We start from the raw sequence: 16,974 nt of genomic DNA, 5'->3' as shown, positions 1-16,974 counted from the left end.
TGTATATAAGATTATATATTTTTTTCAATTTAGACATTACTTATTTTAAAGGGCTGATCCTGGTCATGCTCCAGAAACTGTGTGGCATAAGCGACGAGGAGTCCTGTGGGACCTTATAGACTAACAGGTTTATTGGAGCATAAGGTTTTGTGGGCAAAGAGCCACTTCGTCACATGCATCTGATAAACTTGTTAGTCTATAAGGTGCCACAGGACTCCTCGTCGCTTTTGCAGATTCAGACTAACACGGCTACCCCTCTGATGTGTGGCATAAAGTGACTCTTAGTCTGTCCTACAGAGAATTTCACTTGAACAGGGAAATCCCCAGAATTTTTTTTTGGAGGGGTGGGTAGCCTCCATAGCAGCTCTATGGCATTCCCATCCTAACTAACTGTTGAAGGCTTGGCTAAAGAAAGTGGAGTTTGGCTGGGACTTCTAAATGCTCATAACATCCCCACCCCTCAAACAGTTCTTTTAAGATGCTGACAAACTCATCACTGGGAAAATGCAAAACAGTTCTCTTGGGGGACAGGATATGATAGATCAACTATCACAAAATGATCTACGGTTATTTAGAATTTGCACTTTATGATTTTACCATCATAAGCAGAAAGGTGATATGCACTGTAACTTTCACTCAGTACATTTCCTCACACTGCCGGAAGATTATGACTGAAGTTCCATTGACTGCAATAGGATATATTCAAAATATACCTTTGATATGAAGAAAACAACAACAGCGTGGTTCTCTTGTGGTAATCAGAAATTGAACATGATATATACAGGTTTACTTCTATTGCAGCCATATGGCCTGATCCTATGCCCAGTATAGGAAATAGAAACACTTGCAATGATTTCAAAGGGCTTTGAGTCAAACATTTACCAAATCAAAATGTAAGTTTGTACATGATAGCAGTCATGAGCATGCTGGCAGCAGATGATGGAAGCACAGCAATAACAGCTGTACAATGGAACTCTGTGGAAATGGAGGCCTGTATGGATCAGATTATGATCACAACTGATCCACAACTGGGGTCCAGAGGCATTAGGCATAACTCTATTTCCACCACCATATCATAGTGTGGATAGACCCCATGTGGGCAGGGAATCCCTAAGGGGGTGCAGGGCATTGGGCAACTCCCCCCAGTTCCCCAGGGATGAAGCATAGGGCAACAACTGCCCTGCTTCTGTTCCACCCCTCTCCACCTTTCTTCCCCAGTCCTGCCCCTGCTCTGCTCTGATCCTGCCTCTTACCTCCCCTGCATGCGGACCAGGAAACCAAGAAGTTTTAGTGCAGGAACTGTCAGCCAATGCTGATTGGCAGCATGACATCAGCTGGAAGTATAAAACAGCTGAAATGCAGAAGAGCAATGTTCTCACCCCAAGTGCAAGGAGGCCAGAGAAAGGAGGTCCTGCCTGTAAGGTGGTGAGAAACTGTTCCAGAGTGACAACAACCCAAAGAGAGCCACAATCTGAAGAAGCCTAAGGCATGTCTAAACTACATTCCTCTGTAGACAGAGGAAAGTAAATAAGGCAAATCGAAAGTGCAAATGAAGCACGGATTTAAATATATTGTGCTTCATTTGCATATTTGCATTGGAGTGCTTTTTCAAAAAAGGGTTTTTAGAAAGTGAAAGAGGAGTACGGGTTCTTTCAAAAAAGGGTTTTTTTTTAAAGAACTGCATCTAGACTGTGTTTTCACTTTCAAAAAACCCTTTTTTGAAAAAAGCACTCCAATACAAATACGCAAATGAAGCATGGGATATTTAAATCTGCGCTTCATTTGCACTTTTTATTTGCTTCATTTACATTCCAGACATAGCCCTACAGAACCTTTTTACACCCAAGATCATTTTTTAAATGACAGACCAAGCCAAGATCTACCGCCCCGCCCCTTCCTTGAAACCCTGCCCCTTCCTTGAAGCCCCACCACTTCCTTGAAGCCACTCCCTCTCTATTCTCCTCCTCTCCATCACTTGCTATTCCCAATCCTTATACTGCTGCTTTAAAAAAAAATTCTTCTGTAGGAAGAGGTTTTCCAACATTTGGCCTGTCTAGACTGGACCAAATGTCAGAAAAAAACCCTTCTTTTGGAAGCCCCCTTATTCCTTGTGGAAAGAGGAATATAGGGGTGACTGAAAGAGTATGTTTGCTCTTCCACTAAAAAAAGTGGATGCAGAAGAGTTTTTCTGGGATATCTCCAGAATCCTGAAAAACTCCTGCAGTCTAGCCGGACCCTTGCTGGGTTGAGACAGGATGTATAGTCTCTGGGGTGGGAATGAGGGATTTGGGTGTGGGAAGGGGTGAGAGGTGCAAGCTCTGGGAGGAAATCTGGATGCAGGAGGAGGTAGAGAAGGGGACACTGGCTCGGAGAGGGGGCTCCAGGCCGGGCAGTATTGGAGTACTAATCAAGCCACAGGCTTGTGGATGTGAGGGTGCAGAAATTTGGGTTGGGGTATGTGAGGGGCTCTGGGCAGGGGGTTCCAGTGTATGATAGGCTCAGATCTAGGATCTGGGGAAGGCGGAATGCAGGAGTGGTTGTGGCCAGATGGAGGCTTGGCCACAATTGGGGGTTTGTTGGCCAGGCTTCATTTTTAAATAAAATACTATGTCAAACAGAAAAAGTTTCTGCATGGTCTTTATTTATGAGAATGGCAGGGAACCTGCCTTGAGTCAGGGGGTCACTGACCCATAGAAAAGTCATTTGGGAGCAGGTGACACAGTACTGGGGAGGGGTGCTAGTGGGTTCTGGTGCCGAGAACAGGGTGCCAGTGCGGGCAGGGGAGAGGGGGCAGGGTGCCAGAAGGACAGGTTTTTGCAGCAGGGGACAGGGTGCTGGAGGGGGGGACAGGTTTCTGCAAAGAGGAGTAGGGGGACAGTTTTCTGTAGTGAGGAAGGCAGGGGGACAGGATTCTGCAGTAGGGGAGGCAGGTTTCTGCAGCGGGGCGGGGGAGGGGACAAAGGAGAGGGAACAGGGGAGCAGGTGGGGGACAGGTTTGGGGCAGGGAAGAGAGAACAAGGTTCGGGGGCAGGGAGTCCCCTACACCAGCCACGGAGGGAAGCCTCTGTCCTGCGCTCCCTCCGGGCTGTCCTACGCTTAGCCCAGGGAGGCTGCGCCTAGCTCCAGCTGTGCTGGAGCAAGCTTCCCAGGCTGAGCGCAGGGCAGCTGGGCTGGAGCGAAGAGAAGCGGCTGCCCAGCCAGATGGCCATGGCGCTTAGCCAGGGTGCACCATGCTCCACATGGGCAGGCGCAGAGGAGAAGTGGCCCGATCAGCTAGAGCACAGGGCAGCCTCTTTCAGCTGAAAGCCACAGTCACCTGGCTGGGGTGTTTCAGCCCTCCCGATCTCCCAGCTCCCACCATTCTGCGCAGCTACTCACCTGTGTTGTTGCTCAGTGAGTAGCTGCTCCTCAAATGAGGAAATCAAATGTAAATGTACTGCGCAGGCACGCAGTTCAGAGAGGGCTCAAGATTGACTCTGAGAGCCCCTGAGATCGACCGGTAGATCGCGATCTACTGGTTGGTGACCACGGACCTAGAGAGATAGGAAGGAGCAAAATGTACAGCAGAAGTCTTGTTGAAGACTGATTCCACCTGTTAAGGGCTTTGAGTAGTAACCAGTGGAGTGGGTAGGCCTGGGTTTCCTTACCTATTCCTTAACACAGACTTAAGAACTAAAGGGGCTCTAGCCCTCTTGAGGACAATGATCAAATAACCCCCACCAAGCATAAGGGGAAACCTGTACACCCCAGTGGGACAGAAATTAACATCCTTGCCTCCAGAATACAACTATATATGTACGGGTATTTTTCATGTTTCTATTATGTTAAATATTGCTGTTAATGTCGCTAATACTATAATTGATGTATATGATTATTCATATGTACTGTGCAATATATTTATGATTTGGACACTATCTTGGTAGCCCTTCACTATGGACTTCTGAGCTCTTTTCCCTGAAAATCAGGAAAAAGGGAGAAGGCTGCAGAAGAATCCAGAGACTCAGAACTTTTGCGCCATTGAGACTATATTAGGGTGCTGCACATAGCAACCACTGCCGTGTGTCACACTGGCAGCAGTGGAACAGTCACTTTGCGCAGGCATCGAGGACCATCAACACCAGCATAGTATACCTGAAGATCTTGATCGAGCTATGACACCTGCTCCAATAGCTGGTTCTGTCTTCTGTCCTAACTACATCAAGAACATTGGAAGGCTCAGAGCCCATTGATTGCTCAGTGACTGGCTCCAGGATATCAGCTGCTGTCCATCCTCTTCTTGCCTCTGCCATGAGGACCTGCAAGTATAAAAGTATTTTAAAATCCCATAGTGTCACTAAGAGTAGTTGTATCCCAGGCTTCATGCCTGCATGGTTAAACTATGGATGTGTTTTGGCTGTATTTGTTTATCATGTCCCTGATTTTTCTACACTTTCCTCAGTAAACTGTAGCTTGTTTTCACCTTATTTTGGATTAAATCTTTATTTACCTGGGGGGTATGGAGTTTTAATTTACCAGGTGATAGATACTGGATGCTGGAGTCAAACTTTCAATCTTCTAGTCACTTATTGCCATAACATTCTCAGTATAATACAGAAACTCAGACAGATAGCTCTCTCAAACATGAGCAGACTCTGTGTAATGCCCTAGCTGAACAAAGGGGAGAGCTGACACAATGGAGCACCAATAATAATTACTACTAACAAAAATTAAGGCATAAATGTATGAAAGTTTTGTTTTTTCCTACTATTGACAGCCAATAAGCAGCCTTAAACCACAATTTAACACACATAAGTTAGAGTAAGTACTATTTACAAGGAAGTAAGGCATATGGTACCAGAAATTACCATCCACTGACAGTTAAGAAAGAGAAATACTTCTACAACTGCAGAATTGCTCTATCTCATAATTTTAAAAGTGAGATCATTTGACATAAATTAGATTATAAGATCTTCAGTGCCAGAGACTATGTTGTCCTTCATGTTTGTACAGTCCCCAGTACCATGAAGCTTCAATTTGATTGGTATTTTTACAAGTCACTATACATAAAAATAAAATAGTAACAATAACTATTATCCCTGCAAAGAAAACAAAACTGCATGACTAGAGAGCAAGATGATGAGACAAAGGCAATACCTTTGGACACAGACAAAATAGCTGAACAGATCTCCTAGAATCCTCATGATTACCCAGCAGGCAAATCATTCCTAACGTTACTTTGGGAAAAAATGAATTTAACTGGCCAGTTATAATGTAGTTCTAATGGCTGGCAGATGACCCTTCCTCCTGCCAAATATATCTCATCCATGATGCTGCCATCTGCTATTTTTAATGGAAGTAACATTGTTATTGTCTTCTGCCAGATATAGTTGAAATCCATCCCTTTATCTTTGCTATTAAAAGTAGGGATGTTAAAAACCGGGTAACTGGGTAACCGTGTAACGGCTGAAAATTTCAGCCATTACACAATTACATGCACCTGCAGTGCACGGTGGCAGCCAGCTCCCAAGAAGTTGGTGCCAGCTCTGGCTCCCGCCTGCTGCCCTGCTCGCAGGGAGCTAGAGGCTGCTCTGTCGTGCTACCTCTGTATCAGAGCAAGCAGCGCGGGGTGGCAGCCGGCTCCCTAGGAGCCGGTGTGCACTGGGAGCTGGCTTTTAATCTGGCTCCTGGTGGGTACCGGGTCCTCACTCCTCCCCAGGTCCCAGGAGAGGGCGGGAGCCTGTATCAGTAACTGATAAAGTCCAGGCTTATTGGTTATTCATGTAAACGATTAACCTATTACATCCCTAATTAATAGCAACCCCCCCTCCAAACTGTTTCAGTGTATTTTGTTTACAAATCAGGATAGAAGGCTGCTGTAGCTACATTCTCTCTCTTTGGGAACAAATGTACTTTACGGCCACTATACTGCCTGTTATACTGCCCTCCAATTCCATTGTACTATCACCATACAGAAATTTCCTATACAAATTTTCTTAATAACCGATTTGAAACTTTTGAGCTGTGAAAACCTTGCTTCCAATCTCTCTTTTGTTGCTCTGTGTCCAAAACAAAACAAAGTCAAAATGTGCTACCAAACTTTTAAAGGGTGGCAACAGGGTAAACATGGACAGGACTGCATGGCAGGCATTGCTCAATTGATTTGTACTCCAGCTTACAAAACCTTAACTTGCTGTTTAGGAAAAGCCCTTAATTTCATACACACATTTTAAAAAATAAATTAGTTTCTTTACAATACATTAAAAAGTCTTCTGTCATGCATTTAAATGGGATCTGTATTCCTGAACCTTATTCTATCTGCATCCTCACACTGTTAAGCATATTGCTTCTTGATTTTTTGTTATGTCTTGGACATATTTAAAATGCATTAAAAATTCAAATGATTTACTCTTCTTTGTAATTGGTTATGCTGATTAAAATAGCTTTTGTATTTACACTGCAGTTTTTCTATACAGGTATGGAGACTGCAAAATCTTTTTGAAAAAGATGGGAAATGGATAAACTCAATTGATGCACATTCATCCAAACTAAGTTAAAATAGTCTATAGAAAAAAATTACTTATAATTTTTAAACTCTCTTCTATTTCTTTCTCCCTTCAGCATTTTGGTTTAGTACATCAGAGGAAAAAAATACTGTGGGCCTGATTATGGTGTCATTTACATCAGAGTAAGTCAGCTAACAGTTAAGTTATTGAAGTTATACTGAGGTAAAAATGGTGTCAATGAGATCAAGTACAGTCTCTGTATTTCAGTTCCTAAAGGGGCTATTATCTCAAATTAAAAGCTTTCTATTGTATTATCAAATCATTATACTGTGTTATAATTTGTTTCCTTTAATAGAGAATAGCAGATTAATCTTATCAGCATATAGGTGAAAACAAACAAACAAAAAGATTAAAAATTGCTATTGTTACATGATATGCAAGAATGAGACTGCTGTGCATTCCAGCTCATCTTCCATATTAATAAGAAGTAGGGAATGATGCATCTTGCGCTTTACTACTCTCATGTCAAATTTACATGTATGCAAGCAAATAAGAGGACATAAGACTGAGAAACAGCAAAAAGAATACCCTCTGTGGTGAACTGCAAAAGGCAGATTTCTATTCCAATTTGCATGTGAAAAGATTAAACTACTGGCATCTTCATTCTTCACATTTCCAGGTTTCAAATGATTCCTCATACTATCAGTGCCTTACTCAGTCTTCACCTTTTTTTTTTACACACGTCCATATAACCATTATGGAATAAATGGGAAGGTTTTTTGTCTGACGTATCTTGTTAAATAGCAAGGAAAACCCAATCAAGCAAAAGAAATAAAAACAAGATTTCTTACTTATACTTATAGCTATTTTTATTTCAGTAAACAGAGATCTTAATTGCTTGTGGTTAGATCACAAAAACACTATTGTGTTGTACACCGTTTAATATGTTAGACAAATATGGCCAGAGGTCTGAACTGTGGTTAATATGTAAAAGCATTTGGTTTTTTTTAAATTTGCTGTTAAAATACTTTTATGCTAGAACAGAACTTTCCATAGTACAAATTTAAGATTCCTGTTTGCTTTTACATTCAAATGGAAAATGCATTCTACAAATTCTTCCCTGCTTCAGCAAGATCCTTCTGTTAGGAAGCAACATTAAAATATCGGACTTCACTGAGATCATATACAGCTATGTGGATAGTGAAAGAGTTACAAATCCTTCTACAAACTATTTTATATTTATAGAGTTTCATTTAGAAATTATCAATAGGTATTAACTAGGGATGGGCCTAAGTAACCCCACTCCTGAAATTTGAGGGTATGGAGAAGGGACAAAAATGTATTTATTATTTATAGAAGGATTTGGGGAATCATTGTGGGGTCAGGAGCCACTGACCCACAGAAAAATCAGTTGAGGGCTGCACACAAAAAGCCCAACTGAGGAGAAAGACACTCCCCACATTTCTTTCACACACTGGCCCAGCCTAGAATATTTTATGTGCTCCAGCACCGAGGTGAGGGAGCGTTAGGGGTGGGGGTATGCTGGAGCACAGGTTCTCCAATGTAGGGGGGGGCGGAGAGAGGGGGTGGAGCCTTGGGGCCCAGATCCAGGCAAGGTGGGGGCCCCATCCGGACCATGGGCCTGAGGTTTCCCACCCCTGTTTTATCGGTATCTCTAAAATTATCATCATTATAATGTCTGGGAAGATTTTTGCCATTTCAGCTTGAAATTTCATGAGAACAGTTAATCGTGGTTGCCAAACTAGACCTTAGGGTATGTTCACATAGCAAAGAAAAGCCCAGGGCTGACCCACACCAGGTGACTCAGGCTTAGGCTGTGGGGCTCTTCTCACTGCACTATAGACTTCTGGGCTTACACTCTAGGATGGGGTGGGAGGATCCCAGAACTCTGACTCCAGCCTGAGACTGGAAGTCTACACAGCAATGAAACAGATCCACCACCTAAGTTCAAGTTGGATGGGTTTTTCTTTGGTGCATAAATATAGTCTTAGGCAAAGGCTGTTGAGGGTACTAAGCATCCTCAGGTTCAGGTCATATAGGCTTAAAATGATTTAATCACTTTTCTTCCCTCTGCTTCCTTTTAGATTGCAGAATCCTGAAATATATAGCTATTGCTGGAAAATCAGGTCACTTTTAAAATATTGTTTTCTAAAAGTGAAAAATGGCTTAACTGCACAACTTTAAAAAATGCATAATTTACCTAAGGCTCATAAGCCATTCTCATCATATAAACATCCTCTGTTTTGCACTCAAGGTGCATAAAAGATTCATGAGCCCTCAGTGACTATGTGTGCTCATTAGACAACATAATACCCATTAGACATCTCCTGCAACTAGAAACTCCAGCTGGATTTCTAGTGTGAACATCCAATACCACTAAAAGAGAAACCAAATACAGCTTGATAGAATTTTGCAATACAAGTGCTGTATCCACTCCTGCCCCCACACACCTAGTTTAGCGCCAAGTTAGATGTACCACACTATTGCAGAATATGTCACCCAGAGCTGCAGCTGGGAACATGCTGTACAAGGGAGCTAAAATGTCAGCTTAACCAGATATTTGATTGCATGCACTACAGAAGGACAAAGCTCAATTTTCTGTGCGGCGAATAGGGCTTTCTTGAGACACCAAACTGTGTGTTACATTTTGTGTAGATGTTTTCATTTACTAGAATTTATAACAATTGTACAAGGTAAAAATGGAAACATTCAAAAAAATATAATGCCAGTATCATAGTGTCCATCTCAGGAAGTTAAACTCCTTCTGGAAAATAAGGACGCCAAGAACAGTATATTAAATATATAGCCAGGATAGTAAAATCAGTGCTCAGTCAAAGGATCTTTCTTTAAAGTGGTGTTTCTCAACTCGGGGGTAGGAATGTTAAATGGTTAGCTGGTAAGCATTCCAGTAAGCATGAGGTTACCAGTACACTTACCGATTAACCAGCCCTTGCCAGTGAATTCCAGCGGTGGCTAGCTGCACCAGGCTAGAGCAACCCCAGCCATGGAGGGCAGTGGGACCCCATAGCAGCAGCAAGACTGGGCAGTGGGCTGGGTGGCAGGCGCTAAATTAAAACAGTTTATTAGTTAAGAGTTATTTATTAGTTAAGTGATATTTTAACATCTCAATCTGGGGACTGTGGGATAGGTTTATGGGGGCAGGGAGTGTCGCAAACAAGGCCACCATTGGGGGTAGCAAGCAGGGCAATTGCCCAGGGCCCCATGCCATAAGGAGCCCTAAATTACATGCCTCAGTCTTCGGGCCTGAGGCTGAAGCCAAAGCTCAAGTCTTCCTCCCTCCAGGCTGAAACTGCACTTGAGCTGGCCACCAGGGCTAAAACATGTAACTTTGCTTTGTGGAGGCCCCAGCCATTGCCCCCTTGCTACACCCTAATGCTGGCCCTGCTATTTGCATAAGTTTGAAATATTTGGTGCGCCAGTGTTATTCATAATTTACTTATTGATATTAAAGGCAGGGCATTGCAATTTTTTCAAGTCCAAGGAGGGTCACCAGCACAAAACTTGAGAAACTCTTCCTGGAACATAATTTGGCAGATGACATGTCCCAGAGCTCTGTGAAGACCTCCAGTTTCATCTCACATACATTTCATTAGCCCAGATTTCAAGATTTGCTGTTCCAGGGTGGGCAAGGGATGAACACTTTAATGTTCAATGAAAATTTAAGATTCAAACCTATTGGCGTCCCTATGAAACTTACCATTTTCACTTCTCCCTTTTCTCTCAATAACAAACTCCCTCAACAGGCTCAGCTAGCAACTCCAATTTCCTTCCACATCTTATATTTTGGACTTCCTGTGACTTGCATTTCTGCTCTTTGAAGCCTTTTTAGAACCTCCCCTTCCCCCCCGTCTTGAAAGGAATCTTCTAGAAGGTGGCTGGCCTGCTTGCCCCTCTTCTGTAGCAGCATAGTCGAAAGCTTCCTCCTACTCTGAAGCGGGCACACGGCTGGGAACACCATGGACTGGAGAGCCTGGAGCAGCTAGGAAAATCATGGTTTCTCTAGCAACCGCTCAGGGGCCACCATAAGAATGGAACAAGTCACACCTGCAGCTGGAGACTTTTCTGCCCTTGTGCTACAGGAGTGGGGGGGAGGGGGAGAAGGGAGGCAGGCTTGCAGTATTGTCACGTGCCAAGATTAATAAATCACGAGTTAGATCCCCAACCCCTCAAAATCAGGAGATTGACCCCTCCCAGCCATAAAAACTTTTAAAGAAGATTATTTAGTGTTTTCGGCATGACTTCCCATTTCTGAACTTCCCCTACCCACCCTCAATAGATTCGACAATTACAATACTGGCAACCCTCAGAAATGGATAGTAATGCTCCCGCTGCAGGAAACTGTGCTGTTAGACTCACTTGAGAACAAATTACACAGATTTATATAAAGTAGTGCCTGATAGTGTAGCTTCCAACTTCTTCCCAAACCCCAAAATTCAAAATAATTAATGTTGTTCCCCTAACCCTCACATATTCTGGTACCTCAGTCTATCAATTAGTTATGTACCATACCCGATGTAAATTTTGTGCCCCATATCCCTATGTCTCAGCCTTTTTTTTTTTTATTCCTCGGCCCTTACATCTGCCCCAGTCCTCACATCCATTTCAGTATTTCCCTCCCACACAGACCCACATCTGCCCAATGCCCCAGCCTCCCCAGTATTCTTCTTGCAAGCGTAGGAGCTCACCTTCCTATTCTCTCTGGCCTGAGGTAGAGGGCAGTTCCAGCCAGAGAGCTTTTCTGCTCCTTCCTTGGCCTGGAATTAGAGAATTAGAGAAGAAGGCAGAGGGAGAATCAAGAGAAACTGAGCAATTTTCATATGAGAAGAGAAAGAGGAGGGACCAAAGCTGCCCTGATCAGCTAGATTCTTTCTGCTCCCTCCTCCCCACTCCATCCAAAAACTTCTGTCAGAGTCTACGGGGAAAGGGAAAGGGCTCAGCCTGCTTTCCACAGCAGTCCATTGCTGCTCTTCCCCAGAGAACAAGGAAGTGGGAAGGCAGCTAACCAGAGCTTCAAAGCATTGAAAAACTGGCTTCAGAAAGGACTAAAAATGGGATGAAACTGGGAGAATGGCAACACTACTTGCAGAGTACCTTTCACTATTGGGGCAATATACCTATCCATTGACTACCCTAAATTTAGGGCTACATCAGTCAGTGTTTCCTGATAATCTCTGGATCAAAGAGTGCAATGCCCTCAACTAAAACTGTAGGTCCTTTTCTTGTGGCCTTACACATTGGTGGGAGAATATAGATGCTCCTTTTGACTTCAGCAGCTAGTCACAGTTTGGGGCCTTGGGGATGTTCCAGTTGGAAGCAGGAATTGATGGAATCTATATCTCCCGTGATACTGCAGTTTTGTTTATTTACAAAGCATGTACAAAGGTCTGTGTATCTGAACACAAAAGGAATCAAATAGCAGGACATAGCTTCTTTTGCTCACAGCACCATAAAACATTCTTGTCAGCCTGCACCTTAGTCCAAAAACCCTCCATAAGATTTCTTCCAGGATCAGCCACCAAGCATGCTTTCACAACTTCTCCCTTAGGCTATGGCTACACTGCAGGGAAAAGTTGGAAAAAGATACGCAAACTGCAATTTGCGTAACTTTACCAGCTTTTTTTTCGAAAGGGGCTTTTCTGAAATTTGGCCCGTCTACGCATGGGCCAAATTTTGGGAAAAATCTCCTCTTTCAGAGCATCCCTTATTCCTCTCACCAACAGGAATACAGGGATGCCGAAAGAACACATCCACTTTTTCAGAAACTAATCTGAAAAAGTGGACATGTTCCTTGGATGCGGCAAAGCTGTTCTGGGATACCGCTACATTATATAGCCACTCTACATTATATAGTTCTCCTCTCAGCTTAATTACTCCAGCCTCCACAAGGGGTGGTAGGTATGTTAGCAGGAGAAGCTCTCCTACCAACACAGTGCTGTCCACCCCCCCTTGACTACTTCACCTCCCCAATTTAAACTACATAATTTATGTTGACTTAACTGTAGTGTCATCATAGCCTTATTCTTTTCTGTTCAGAGTTCTTTGTAGTCTGTCTCTCCCACCCATCTTCCTTACCCCCCCCCCACCCCCCCAGAAAAAGCATCTGAGTAGATTCAAACATTTCTTTTGTCTTATGTGGGGATTATGTTATGTTAAATGAAAGGTAAATTCAAACCTATCAACCTTATCTCGTAACAAAGTTTTACCCAGCTCAAAATACCTCTCCATCTCAGCTTTGCTGATCTTCTCAATGAGCACAACAACCTATCCCAAACAGAAAAAAATTAAGAAATGAAAAATGATACAAGATTAACTATGATCCAAGACAGTGCCTTTCTCTCAAGATGCTTTCATATCCCCCACACAAAGTAATTTTTCCTATTCACATTCTTTTGTGGCTTTTCTCTCTCTCAGTTTCTTTTCAGAGTTTCCAAACAGAAACCCAAAGATCCCTGTGGTCTCAGTTTTAGTAAACATTTTCATTGCATTACCTGGTGTAAGCAAATTCTTATGACATACACTATCAGACACAAGAAAACCATAAAATCTGCCCCTCCCCCATAAGCATTTTGTTCAAATACTAGGCTTCCCCCAACATTAAATCAGCGTAATAAATATATGGACAATAATAATATAGTTAAATCCTGGCTACAAATTAAAAAATAAAAACATTTTGTGGGTCTCCATTCATCACACAACATATGTACTTTCTATTTCCTTTTAAGGCTATTTCAATGTGACCCTGGTACAAATGATAATGAAAGCTGGCCAGGGAGAAAATGCTTTCACTATCTTAGCTTCACAGTCAAGAAATAGCTATGCTATGGCATCTTTGCCAACTAGATTCATATGTCAGCTGCTGCTTAGATTATTGAGAAGCAACACCCCTTCGGAACTTTCCTCCTAACGGTTACAGATTAGTGGATCTCAGCTCTTCACTTCAAAAAATACTTTGGAGTACAGTATGAAGGATCAAATGAAACTGAACTTGGGAAATACCAGGGCTGGAAGGGTCTGAGGCAGTGTGGCACCCATTTGAATAAATAGATATCACTCCTCAAAGGGCATAATGAGATAGAAGCTACCTCTTCTTTAAATACGAAGCTACCTCATCTGTTTTCAGCTATATTAATTTATCTAGACAAATACCACACTGCTTATAAGGTTTCATCAAGAGTTTTGTATAAATAGTGAATAAGAACTTCAGGATTTGGCGCACAGTTTCAAATCCTCTTCCCAGTTCTAGTACATCAGTTAGGATTGGGGAGTTTTATTAATGGAGAAGGAGAAGGCGAAGAGAGAAAACAGGTGGGATATACACAGTAATACCAGTCTCACTGTGCAATGATTAATCCAGCCAAGGCTCAGAGTAGGATCTATGGCCCTAAGGTACAGAAAGGCCTAAATGATCTGTGCAGTGGGAGAGCCTGTTCTGTAATAACAACATAAGAATGGTCATACTGGGTCGGACCAAAGGTCCATTTAGTCCATTATCCTGTTTTCTGACAGTGGCCAATGCCAGGTGCCACAGAGGGAATGAAAAGGTAATCATCAAGTGATCCATCTTCTATCACTCATTCCCAGCTTCTGACCAATAGAAACTAGTGACACCATCCCTACCCATCCTGGCTAATAGCACTGATGGACCTATCCTCCATGAATTTATCTAGCTCTTTTCTGAAACCTGTAATAATCATGGACTTCACATCCTCTGGCAAGGAGCTCCACTAGGTTCTTACATTATTTCAGCTGCTTACACTATTAAGAAGCAACAGCCCTAAAGAGCCTTCCTCCTAAAGGTTATATGTTGACTGTGTATTACGTGAAGAAGTACTGCTTTTTGTTTCTTTTAAACCAACTACTTATTAACTTCATTTAGTTCTTGTGTTATGGGAAGAAGTAAATAACTCTTCTTTATTCACTTTTTCCACACCAGTCATGATTTTATTGACCTCTAATATATCCCCATTAGTCATTTCTTTTCCAAGCTGAAAAGTCATTTCTTTTCCAAGCTGAAAAGTCCCAGTCATATTAACCTCTCCTAATAGGGTAGCTGTTCCAAACTCCTAAACATTTCTGTTGCCATTTTCTTACGTTTTCCAATGCCAATATATCTTTTTTTGAGATGAGGTGACCACATCTGCATGCCGCATTCAAGATGTGGGTGTACCATGGATTTGTATAGAGGCAATAAGATACTCCTCTGTCTTATTCTCTCTTTTTAAAAGATTCCTAACATTCTGTTTGCTTTTTAACCGCTGCTGAGCATTGAGTAGATGTTTTCAGAGAATTAGCCACAATGACTCCAAGATCTCTCTCTCTCTTTCTCTCTTGCTCTCTCTCGTGATAACAGCTAATTTAGTTCCCCTTCCCTCATTTTCTACATGTAGTGGTATTATGTTTACTTTGCATTTACTAACACTGAATTTCATCATTGCTTACTCACCTAGTTTTGTGAGATCTTTTTGAAGTTCTTCACAGTCTGCTTTGCAGTTAAAAAACAATAAATAGTCTGGTAGCACTTTCAAGATTAACAAAACATGGAGATGATATCATGGACCGGAGTGTTGGAAATCTATATCCAAGAATAAATAAGGGAAGGAGGGAGTGGGGGAGAAGGACAAAAATTGAAGTGGAGGAAGAAAAAAGGTCAGTGAGTAGATAAGCTTCAGAGGGATAGCAGAGTGAGTCTGTAACAGGAAAAACTTAAAAAATAACAAACTGTTTAACTATCTTGAGCAACTTTGTATCATCTGCAAATTTTGCCACCTCACTGTTTACCCTTTTCTCCAGAACATTTATGAACATATTGAAGAGGACACCAATACTGACCCTTAGGGTTGTTTTGCAGGCTTCCTATTTCTGGTATACATAAAAAATGCTGTTTCTTTTTGAGTGTTTGGCTAGCTGTTCATCTCCATCTCTCCCATCTGCCTCACCCCGATCCTTTTCAACAACATGCAGGGGCAGGGAGGAATTGCAGAGGTGGGAAGTGCATCCCCTGTCTGATCTGGAATTATAACTTTCAGTTTCTGCTCTCTTCCACATCCCATTTCTGCAGGGCAGAAGCACACCAGTTACACCGCAGGAACATTTTCCATTCCTACAGAACAAGGGGTAGGATTTGTGTCTTATCATGATTAATGTGGATACTGAATGTAGGTGATTTCACGATTGTTATTAAATGTATACACAACATTAATTTACTAAAAGACATTGTGGAACAAAACAAATGAATGTGAATAGTTTGGGAAGGCTCACTGATGGAATAGGGAGGGACCAAAGGAGGCAGTTGGCCCCAGGCCTAGCGATTCTAAAGGACCCAGTGCTGCTGGCCACCATTGCTGCTACTATGGTAGTGGATGCAGCAGAGTCCTGGGCCCCTTAGAATCACCACTGGAGTACCAAGTGCTCCACAGTATTCTGAGGACTGGGGGGGTGGGGCAATGCTGCAGTCCAGGTGGCACTGAGGGCTGGCTCCCCGAGCCCAACCCCTTCTACCCAAGGCCTGACTTCTTCTGGTGGCATGGAGTGCCCACACCCTGCTCTAGGACCTGTGATGGACGTCAGCCCTGCTAAGTTTGGGACAAGGCCGAATAAGGAGAATCCATTATAAATTAATATCATAACAAGATTTATGCTTAAACAGATGCATAGTGAAACAAATATTCATTAGCACTGAGACATATACAAAACATTCATTTTTAATTTCCCTTAGTTGAAGAGCAAAGATAAAATTATTTCAGGCAGGATGATTTTTTCTGAACAACATGCTTAAGATTAGAGGAAATGTCCATTTTAATTAAGACTTTGGCAGTAGCTTTTGAACATCACAGGTTTGTTAATTTTATATAAAGGAAAATAAAATTATATTCTCCCTGGACTCCAGCAAATTAAATGAAAATAATATTTCCAGCAGCTAACTTGAAAAGAGATATCATTAAAGTACGCTGTTGAATCTTATCTGTAGCTACTACTTAAACTTCTAGTCACGACACATTCATTCAAAACAAAGTGGCAGATTGTAATGTGGGCTGATATCTGAAGGCATTTCATGCTCATACTCATATTAAAGTCTAAATTTTACACGATCACTAGAAAGATTAGCTTTGAACTAGTTACAAAGCTGTTTTCTATTCTTTGTTCTGTATGAAATACTACAAGGTTGGGGAATGCTTAAATACTCCCCCCCCTTCTTCCATCTACTGTAATATACCTCAAAATCAGTTTGCTAAAATAAGATACTCTGCAAACAAGGTGAAAAAACAAGTACTTGTTCAGTAATTGTAACATGGAGGGGAAAAAACATAGATCAACCCAATCAAATTACACAGCTTTCAAATTCGCAGTCCAAAATTAGGATATTATAGTGACAATTCTGTCCATCCTTATTTTGCTGCATTAGGATTATGATTTTTCTATCTGTGTGTATCTAATAGGATTGACACTTCAG

At 42.1% G+C, this 16,974-nt stretch overlaps 1 long non-coding RNA gene across 3 annotated transcripts in view; it reads right to left on the bottom strand.

Moving 5' to 3' along the window:
- Window positions 1-2,925: 2,925 nt before the first annotated feature.
- The window catches only part of LOC142829600 (uncharacterized), a 67,185-nt gene continuing 53,136 nt past the window's right edge, over window positions 2,926-16,974 (bottom strand). For all 3 annotated transcript variants that reach the window (XR_012904161.1, XR_012904158.1, XR_012904160.1), the window contains exon 3: window positions 2,926-4,295. This is a non-coding gene — a long non-coding RNA (uncharacterized LOC142829600). The remainder of the gene's footprint in view (window positions 4,296-16,974) is intronic.

This window comes from Pelodiscus sinensis, chromosome 5, assembly GCF_049634645.1.
Source record: "Pelodiscus sinensis isolate JC-2024 chromosome 5, ASM4963464v1, whole genome shotgun sequence".
NCBI classification, from domain to species: domain Eukaryota; kingdom Metazoa; phylum Chordata; order Testudines; family Trionychidae; genus Pelodiscus; species Pelodiscus sinensis.
The sequence above is the reverse complement of the archived record's forward strand: the minus strand, read 5'-3'. Positions and strand labels throughout refer to the sequence as shown.